The following is a 10,669-nucleotide window of genomic DNA, read 5'->3' as shown; positions in this document are numbered from 1 at the left end:
ACGCAGGCTTAGGGAAAAATATGATCACAGAGGGGAGAAATTAAGTTCCTAGGGAAGCTGGAGAAGATTTCACAGATGTTGTATTCCTTGAAGTAGGTCATCCTTTTAGTAATTTCTTATATATTCTCTCAAAGAGAAACACAGTCCTTACAGAAAGTCTAAAAAATATAAAGAAGAAAATATTTCCTGATTTCATGCATTGGGTGCGTACGTTCTCATCTTGGTCTCAAAGGACAATGAAGAAGCACAGTATAAAGTGAAATCATAATAGTCGTAATAAAGTCCTGTATGACTTGCCTGGTTGTGTCACCTATAGATGAGCCATTTTTCTGATGTTATTTCAAGATTAATCCCCACCTAAATGCAAACTCCTGACTCCCCTTCAGAGAGAAGGGTCTGTTGCAGCTTTAATCATCTGTGGATATTTGGAGTGCTTTATCACTTAACTAAGTGGTAGAACCTTGACAAATGGCTACCGAGGCTGTACCACACCTGTATTCATACAGTCAACAATGTTCTCTTTTCAAACATGCTACCAAATCATTTCAGCTCCTCTGTGCCTCTGCAAAAGACAATGGTAAACATAAAATAAAGTGATAACTTTCAAAGCCCTTTATGTTGAAAGTCATATGGAAATGCATTTTATGCTGTATTTCAGTGGCTTCCATAAGAGTTGGTGTATAATAATAGGTGGCTTGTGCATATTTTGTTAAATTGAATCAGTATATTTCAAATGGGACTCTCAGGTTATGAATAACAGAAGCACAGCCTAATGTGTCGATCATAAGGGAAGCAATTAAATGATCTTCTTGGGTGCAAAGTAAAATACGGCACTTCTGCTTAGAGCAGTAGACTAGTATGAGACAGAAGGAGCGTGATTGTTTCTAGCTGTCATTTGGATAGTACAAATATGTCGTTAGCTGCTACCTGGAAGGTTGGTGGTTCAAACCCACCTCGAGGTGTCTCCATTATTCATGCAAACCCACAGCCTTGAGAACCCCTTGACACGGTTCCACCCTTCATACGTGGCGTTTTACCAGGAGTCAGAATTGGCTTGACAGCTTGCCCAACTAATTATATCCAAGCTAAAGTTCGGCAATTTCTAACAGAAAATAAGAATGTAGTTACAGTACTATACTATCATTACTGATTCTTAGAGTGCTTCGTTAGCAAAACTCTGTATGAACTCACTATTTGTTATTGCAGTTAAAACTTTGCTTTCTTTATATAATACATGTAATTTCATAAACAACCAAGTAGGGATCTGGTTATGAAGGTTGGGTCAGTGTGATGGGAAGAAAATATCCACTGCCTCTTTCTCCTCCTCTATTCGTCTCGATGCCAAATACATCCCAGTGAGATGCTTCACCTTGAACACACTCGCATTTCTTCACGTAGGGTCCAGGTTAGGGCCATGGTTGGAGTTTGCTTCTGGAGAAGGTGGGTAATTGTTCCAGCCTGCCATTCTTTCTCTGGTTCTTCCCAGCAACCCACAGTGAGGATCGAGGATTAGAGATGTTATTTCATGTGTTCTGTTTTCTTTAATTTTTTATTTCAAGTTTTATTGGCATGTAATTTACATATCACAGAACTGAATAGTTCTATGTTCAAGCACATAAAAAGGGAAATTGTATAATCACCACCACATCCATCCTACAGCATTCCCCCAGCCCCACCCCAGAATGAGCCGTTCAGTCACCACCAACTCCAGTGCTCCCTCCCTGCTCCCGCATTCATATGTCCTCCCAAACCCCTCTTCCCCTCCCCATGGCTCATTCGCCTCCCTTGCACTCCCTGTCACACCTTGCATCAGTGATGGCTGCCTTGGGGCCCACAACTGCTCCAGTGACTTCTGAGAGAAAGCAATTAGTGGTATCTATAAGGGATTATTTCAGCTCCAAACTAACCTGATAAAATATGAAACTTTAATATTTGAACACCATCGTATTATAAGAAAATGGATGAACAATCTGGAAGCCATACATTTTACTGAAGTATTCTTCATTGTAGTAAGAGCTTCATGAGCCAACAGATTTTGTTGTTGTGTGTTTTAGGTGAATGAAAGTCCATCTGTCTCAGCTAAAATCTTTTAACAATTTGAAACACAAATTCACTGCCATCAAGTCAATTCTGACTCATAGCAATCCTATAGGACAGAATAGAACTGCCCATGTGGGTTCCTAAGGCTGTAAACTTCATCTCTCCTGAGGAGGATTTGAACTGCTGACTGTGAGGTCAGCAACCCAATGGTTAACTTACTATGTCTGAACCATGTCTGGCCTCCAGTTAATATGAGATAGTAATATAATTGAATTTCTGGATGTCATTGCCATATTAAGGATTGTATATTAATCTTTGTATTGAAATATTTTTTATTTTTAAATTATTTTTCATTTTTGCTGTAGGTTTTCATAATAGTGATTTCATTATTTTAGTTTAGAAGTGGGACGAGATCGGTTTCACCTTAATAATAAAAGTGACAGCCTTATTCTTTAACACGATACAGACGTCTTGTGCCGTAGATTTGTCAATTCAATATAGAGTTTGATTTCCATGAACATTAATTGGGGATCAAAGTAAAACCTAACTCCAGTCACATCCAATCCTTTTCTTTTTATCATGACAGTGTCTGTTGGTACAGGGTTGGTTTTATTTTTTTAATATGCCTTAGTTTTAATTCAAACTGAAGGCTGTTGTCTTTGATCATCATCAATAAGTACTTCAAGACCATTTTGCTTTCAGCAAGTAAAATTATGTCATCTGAGCATTGCATATTGTTAATGAGCCCTGCTCCAATCCTCATAGCTGTTCTTTTTCATATAGCTGAACCTGGTAAAGAGATTGTGTCTCATGTACTTTGACATGTGTTCAGGAGACCTGGAGAAGCACATCATGCTTGGTAAAGTGGAAGGTCAACAAAAAACAGGAAGAGTCTCCACAAGATGGGCTGATGCAGGAGCTACCATAACGGACTCAAACAATTATGAGCATGGCACAGGACAGAGCAATGTTTTGCTCGCTTGTACATAGGACCAGTATCTCCCAGAACCTACTTCAAAGCTCTTAACATTAATAAGCCCTGTGATGACACACTAGGCTGCTCGTCACAAGGTTCATAGTTCTAATCCACTGCCTGCTACATGGGAGAAAGATGAGACTCTGCTCCCACTGACATTCACAGTCTCAGAAAACAACAAGGTCATTCTACTCTAGCCTAAAGGATCCTATGAGTTGGACTAGACGGGACGGCAGTGAGGTTGCGTTTTAAGTTAACAACAACGTTGCTCTACCTTCTAATGCAGCGATGAAGTGCTCAGCTGCTACCCAAAGGTGAAGAGTTATAAATTCACCAGAGCTCTGCTGGAGAAAGCTGCGACAGTTTGTTTCTGTAAAGACGAACCCCAAACAAAACCCAGTGCTGTCGATGGTCAAGATTATGGCCTTGGCAATCCTATGGGACGCTTCTGTTCTGTCTCCAGGGACAGACTCAACAGCAAGGGTTTGATCTTCATAGGCTTAGCTCCAGATGCACAAGTTAAAAATGGGAAGAATTTAACACTAACAGGAGTTTCTTAAATATCCTTTTAAAGGAGAAAAAGAGAATGAGTTACTCAAGATTTCCTGTGATGAGGGAGACACCGTGACCAAAGTGGCATTTTTGAAATCTGGTTTTATTTTATTTTTTTTAATAAAAGAGTCCAAAGTTGCATAAAAAAATTTGGGAACCACTCTTAATATTATTTTCTAGTATTTCCTAATATCTGTTTCTTCAAATATTAATTTTGATTGTACCTCTTTTATGTCTAGCTGTTCTTTTCCCTCCATCTTGATTACCTTTATCTGTTATTCCCTTCTTTTATTATCTACAGAATAACCTGAGTAACCATATTACGAAAGTGTAATTCTGGTGCCTAATACAGATCATGACGGGGAGAATGAAGTAAACACTGTTCACATAGTATCCTCTGTTCATAATTGACAAAGTCACAAAGTATGTTTATAATTAGGGAAGCAATTAATGTGTATTCTTGAGAAGAATAAAGGAAACTTCTTCTAAATTTCATTAGTTTTTATTTAGTATGATAAAGGCCAAAGCCATTAGTAAGGCATATGGGTTTTGCACTGCCCAGCTTCATTTCTTTGTCTTCCAGCTATTCAGGACTTGTTTTCAGGAGGTTCAAACAAACCAAACTCCTTCTTGCTTCAGGGCCTTCAAAAACTATCCACCTTCTTTCTAAGTGTGTGTGTGTGTGTGTGTGTGTGTGTGTGTGACAAACTTCTGCTACTAAACCATAGAAATGTTTACTAAAAATAACACAGTGTTATTGCTTATTGACATATTCTCCATGTAGCTGCATACCCTTCTGAAGGTGGGATTTCCTTCACCCAAACACTTCTCCCCGCAGAAGTCTGTGCTCTTCGATTTGAACGCCACGAAGACAGTAGTGTTGGCCTGATGTGTTCCTTTTAAACAGTCTTTTAATTGTGAGAACACAAAGAAATCTAATGGGGCAAGATCAGGGTAGTCAGGCAGATTGGGAAGATTTCCCAAGGAAATTCGAGTAGCGCAGCCCTTCCCAACTTCTAAGAAGAAGCAGATGCCTTGTTGTGATCTAGAAAGAAAGAAAAAATCCCTGTGCACAACTTCCCTGGCTTTTTGCTCCCCAACACAATTTTCAGTTTTCTCCCAACTTCCTCCCAATAAGCCACAATACTTGTCCTCTAGTCCTTTAAGAAAATTGATCAAGGTTACCCCTTTGGAATTCAAAAGCTAGTCACCATAACCTTTTCTCCTTGTGTCAAGGAAACCAAGCAGATTTTCTCGGAAATGCCTGTTTTGATTGAACTCAGCCCCCTGGGGTGATACTGGTAAATCTAAGACTGACCTCAGTTTAAGGTTACAACCTGAACCCCACTCCCTTGAGTCCACTTCAAATATTAGGGACCATTACTACAAAGGGGCTCTGATGCTGTAAATCTTTACAGGAACAGATAGACTCAGGTCTCTCCCACAAAGAGACTGGTGGATTTGAACCACCGACCTCACAGTTAAGAACCAGCACTTAACCCAACACCATCACCACCAGGGCTCTCTGTTTAAGATCAGTTGCAGCAAACTATCTTCATGAGCTTCAATCTTGCTTAAAAGACCGATGGAAAGATCGGCGAGTTTACCTAGCTGGATTTCGAACAGTGCTCGTGGCCCCCAGTGAAAGTCTACTGGGCCTCGATGTTCACGGAATATTGAAAGACCAAGCCATGTGAGATCTCCGTTTCAGTAGCGATCTCATCAGTGACTACTCTGAGGTCTTCTTCCACCAGTTCCTGGGCTTCAGTCAGTTTCTTTGTGGATGCAAGTTGCTGGTCTGCCTCCTGTGGCTTATCTTTGAGACCTTCCCAACCTTTGTGGAAGAGCCTCCATCTGCTTAAATGGTGTTGTTTTTCTGGGTGAGAGACAACGTTCCTATAAACTTGTTGCCAAGGTTCAATAGTCTGAGCAGAATCCAATTGAGTTGGTCAGAAATCTGATATTAATCCTGACCTCAATACCAATTTCCCCCCTTGAAACAGAAATGTTTTTGGAAGGTGGCCTACCAAGACGAAGACCAATGTATTCCGGAGAGAACTTGTTTGCGGCCCCACTGATTGCAGAGACATGTTTAAACATGTTGTTGGGAATGAACCTATGTGTGGACAAACTTCAACCCTAGTAGCAATACTCTTCGAACTACATTGTGTATGTGCTTGTGTATGTGTGTAGTTTGTATGGGTGTGAAGAGAACCCAAGGCAACAAGTCAATCAAAGTTATAACAGCCCTATAGGACAGATTAGAACCATACCATAGGGTTCCTGGGGTTGTAAATCTTTATGGAAGCAAATTGCTCTGTCTTTCTTCCCAAGCACAGCTGGTAGGTTTGAACCACCCACCATTCAGCTGGCAACTCGATGCTAAACCCACTGCACGACAAGGGCTGTGTGTGTGTGTATATATATATATATATATATATATATATATACATGTGTGTATATATATATATATATACACACATATCTGTCTATACATATAAATATGCATGTATCATATATAGTATTGAGATCCTCAAACATAGTCCTATTAACAATATGTGCCTAATATTATTTGATATGAAGCTTCACCCATCCTACTTTCACTCCAGGTAAATTTGAAGTAGTAGAAAATTCTTCTTAACTCCCTATTGTCCTCTGCCCAAGCTTCACTTGCTACCCTTAGCCCTCTGCCAGGCCAGGCCATACTTCCCTGTGATGCTTCCCCTGACCCAGTGCCTCAACGTCTTAGCAACGTCTCTGCATTGTGTGGTTCTACAATGAGTATCTGCTTTCATCCTAACATGTCTGGTCCACCAGGGAGGACAAACGCAGTGCCTGCCGCATAGGAGCTCTTAGACATCAGAGCTGAATTCGGCGTATGAAGTGGTTCCCACAATGGCACGACTTGTTGCTGCCTTCTTAGCATTCTTCATGGTCCTTTGAACGATGCTGGAAACTTTCCCTGTTTCTCCAGAGACTTCGACCTTCTTATTTATTTCTGCAGAAGCACCCGATAAGGTATTGTTTTTCTAGCAGGTGTCCTTAGTCTTAATTTCAAAATAAATACAGACACAAAACCGATAAACAGTGTTTATCTTCCTGACCTCCTTACCCTTCATTAGATATTTCATAGGTATTGAAAATTATTTTTCCTTTGTGAACATAGAGCAACAGTGTCATAGAAAATAGTCTGTATGAAGGCACCATTAAAGTAAATGTTTTATGTAATTGTTGTGCTGCTAACTGAAAGGTCAGTAGTTTGAATCCATCAGCTGCCCTGCAGGTGAAAGATGAGGCGGTCTGATTACATCAAGATTTAAAGCATTGGAAACCACTGGAAGCAGTCTGTCCTGTTTGGCTGCTAAGAGTTAGCCCTGATTCAATGACCTTGGCTGTGGAATTTTTGGTTTATAATCTAATGGGGGGGGAGCAATATGTTGATAGATTATTTTACAACAGTGGTTAACAATACTACTTGAAATTTCAGAAGGAAAAATGCCTTTATAAATCTGATCACATGCATATCTTAGAACATTTTATAGTTTTTTTTAATGATCTGTATATTTGCTATCAGACATTTACCCTGAACAGATAATTTCTTAGTACATTTATTCATTACATTTTACAAATTTCCCATATACTGCTATATAACATTATCTGGTTTGTGGTACTTTGTAAGCCAAGCCCACTCCCATCCATGGAGATTCTGAAGTAACTTCATCTTTCACACAAAGAGCAGCTTGGGGAGGGGTGTTCAATCATCAATGATTCCATTGACCAATCTCCACTGGCAGCAGTGCTCCTTCATGAGGCAGATTGACAACCATTCCACTCAAAGTTATCTGTGAAACTTTATCATCATAATGGATAAGGATTCCCAAGATGGCACATCATGGTCCCTATTCCTTCCACATAACGTTGTAAGAGCCACACTCAAACACTCGCCTTACTCAATCTGGGTATGATTAAGAATTAAACAGGAAATTAAATATACTTCTCCTAACTGCATCACCCTAACTCCGAAAACACAATACAATTAGCATATCTTCAATTACCTTTCTCTCGCTGGGTAAATGATTTTACTATGGACAGATAATTGTTGAGTTCATTCCTTTATTATTCTGCATCTCCAAAGAAGTGCTGGCATTCAATGTCATATCTAATTTCCCTCCAACCCGACGTTCCCAAGCACTTGCAGAGATTACTGTTGACCTTGGTAGAGATTGATACTGTGTGTAATTCAACTGCTTCGTTTGTTTTAAATGATGTGTGCAAGGACTCTAATCTGAAAATACCAGTTGAAATTAGATTCCACCCGCCCCTAAAGCTGGAGCATAGGTAACTTAGCAGATGTATGAAAAATAAGTTACTGTAAAGGTTCTTCTTAGACTCACACTGCCAGCTGTGTGGCATACGGCCCATTCAAACTCTAACCCAGTCTTTGTGCTACCTTCGTCACACATCCACATTAACGTGCAACTTTCTGACCAAATTAAGTTAAAGGGACAGCACCCTCTTATGGATATTTCTATATTTGTAGAATTTGAACATACAAAAATTACTTGGGGTTTGGGAAAGCCTCTTCAGTAAGCTGCTATATTGTGAGGAGTCCTTCACAAGGAAAAACCATTGCCGTATTGAAACACGGTGTGGGTGCGTGTGTGTGTGTGTGTGTGTGTGTGTGTGTGTTAAATGAAGGTACACATGGAGATTTGTCATTTTTTTCCTTTCAAAATTAACTATTGCCCTTAGAAGGAAAAACCCCAGCCACCATTGCTATACAAATTCATGACTTTGTGAAAGGAAACTCGTAGTGGAGAAGAGTGTTAGTGTCTCCCAAATCACCGGGCCATCACCAAGTATCACCTTCAAAATCAAACCATGAAAGTCACTGCCAATCTAGACCATTCTTACTTACAGCAACCATGCAGGGCAGTAGAAGGGTTCCTTAACTCAAACCAAACCAAAATCACTGCCATCGAGTCCATTCTGACTCCCAGCAACCTTATAGGGCCGGGTAGAACTGCCCCGTGAACTTCCCAGACTCGAACTCTTTCAAGGAAGTGAAAGCCCTGTCTTCCTTGCCCAAAGCGAGTGGCGGTTAACCGCTGATCTTGAGGCTCAACCCATGATCCCGAAACTCTCCATAGTTTCTGAAACTGTAAGTCTTCATGGGAGTAGACAGCATCATCTTTCTCCTCTGGTGGGTTGATGAGTTTGAACTGACAACCTCTAGGCTTTGCCTTGAAAGACTACTTTAAAAGTAGAGAACTGAGAAATGGAAGCTTCCCCACTAACCTTAGCCATGAGCTACCCTTCTTAAAGAGGGCTGAGAAATCTAACCTTAGCCATGAGCTACCCTTCTTAAAGAGGGCTGAGAAATCTACCCTTAGCCATGAGCTACCCTTCTTAAAGAGGGCTGAGAAATTGAACCTTCGCCATGAGCTACCCTTCTTAAAGAGGGCTGAGAAATCTCGACTGAATCCTAAACTGATCTGTCTGCTGAAGCTGGATAATTGATCATAAAGCCTCTTTCTACTTGTGTAGTGCTTCTATTTTTGTAGGGGATTTGTACTTTTTAATATTATTCAAATTTGGGGTATAGATCTTTCAAAACTAAGCACTTCCTGTCAGTTTACTGTCAAACACATAGCCAGTTTAAGGAAGTTACAGAAAAATCAATGGGCCAAATTCCTTGATGAATGATGAAGGCTTGATTAAGGATGAATTAGAAAACACAGGCGGAGCAGCAGTTCAGCCCTCGATTACTAAACAACACGCTGGCCATGTGAACCCTAGTGTGCTGCTAAACCCAAGGTCACCAGTTTGAAACCACCAGCCATTCCAAGGAGGAAAGGTAAATGTTTTAGCCACAGGGGCAATTCTTCTCTGTCCTCTAGGGCTGCTGTGAGTGGTCGGAGTAGGTGGTTTGTGTGAGAAAAAAGCCCAGCAATGTGCTGTGGTGAAGACGTACGTCTGGGAAACCCCACGGGGCAGTTCTACTCTGTCCAAAGTGTTGCTCTGCATTGGAATTTAGCATGTGTTGATCCAAACGCAGAGACAGTGGGTTTTAGCATTTGGGTGTCTGAACGGAGAGTCCATGAATATGACACCGTTTGCAAAGAGTCTTCGAGTTTGTTTTGAATCCTTGCAGTTCATCTGTGCTCTCTATGGTTATACATAGTGAGTCTCCTATCTTCAGATTTATTTCTTTTTGACCATAATTTTGGCAAGTGTGTAAAGTCAGGAGTGTGATGACAAAGATGGGGACGGCTTTCTTATGGAAAAGAGCATCTGTCACTCACACACACACGCAGTCTTACCTGATTCTCACTCATTTCCCCCCACAACTAAATTACGGAAAGTGTGTAAACCAAGAGGTTCTTAACATGTAGATTTTATTATCATGTTATTTACTGTGGAGTTAAATATAAACATATGATGCTGGCTATAAGTAATATATATAGAGAGAATTTAATATGTAGATTAATTTTATATGGAAAGAATTCAATATTTATACTGAATTTAACCTCACAGAATTTTACACATTCTAGATATTCTCACAAGAAAAATCATGTTTTTACATCGTATACACTTTTGACTCTAAACTGTATTTAATATATAAACTGGCAACTGATTGGGTAAAACTAAGCTATTTCTACACTGCCACATCAATAGAAAAACAAATTTCCAAAAATTTTAACCATCCAACAAACCAAATTCACTGCCATTACCTTGATTCCAATTCACAGTGCCCTGTATGGCAGGTGGAATTCCCCTGTGGGTTTCCAAGTCTGTCAGCCTGTATGGGAGCAACCGCATCTGTCTTACACAGAGTGGCTGGTGGTTCTCGGTTGCTGACCTTTCAATTAGCAACCCAATTCATAATACAGTATATCTCCAGGGCTCCCCTGTTAACCATATCATGCGTATTTTTATTTTCAAGTTCTAGATGGAGGTAGGCATTTGTCTTTTAGTAAAACTCAAAAGAGATTTCATATAGTCATAATAATAACATTGGGTTTAAGTTCACATTTAAGGCCTTAAATGAGAGGTAAAATAAAAATTTATTTATTTTGGTTTATTTTATTGGGGAACATA

This window comes from Tenrec ecaudatus, chromosome 9, assembly GCF_050624435.1.
Source record: "Tenrec ecaudatus isolate mTenEca1 chromosome 9, mTenEca1.hap1, whole genome shotgun sequence".
In the NCBI taxonomy this organism is placed as follows: domain Eukaryota; kingdom Metazoa; phylum Chordata; class Mammalia; order Afrosoricida; family Tenrecidae; genus Tenrec; species Tenrec ecaudatus.
Note: the sequence above shows the minus strand (reverse complement) of the source record.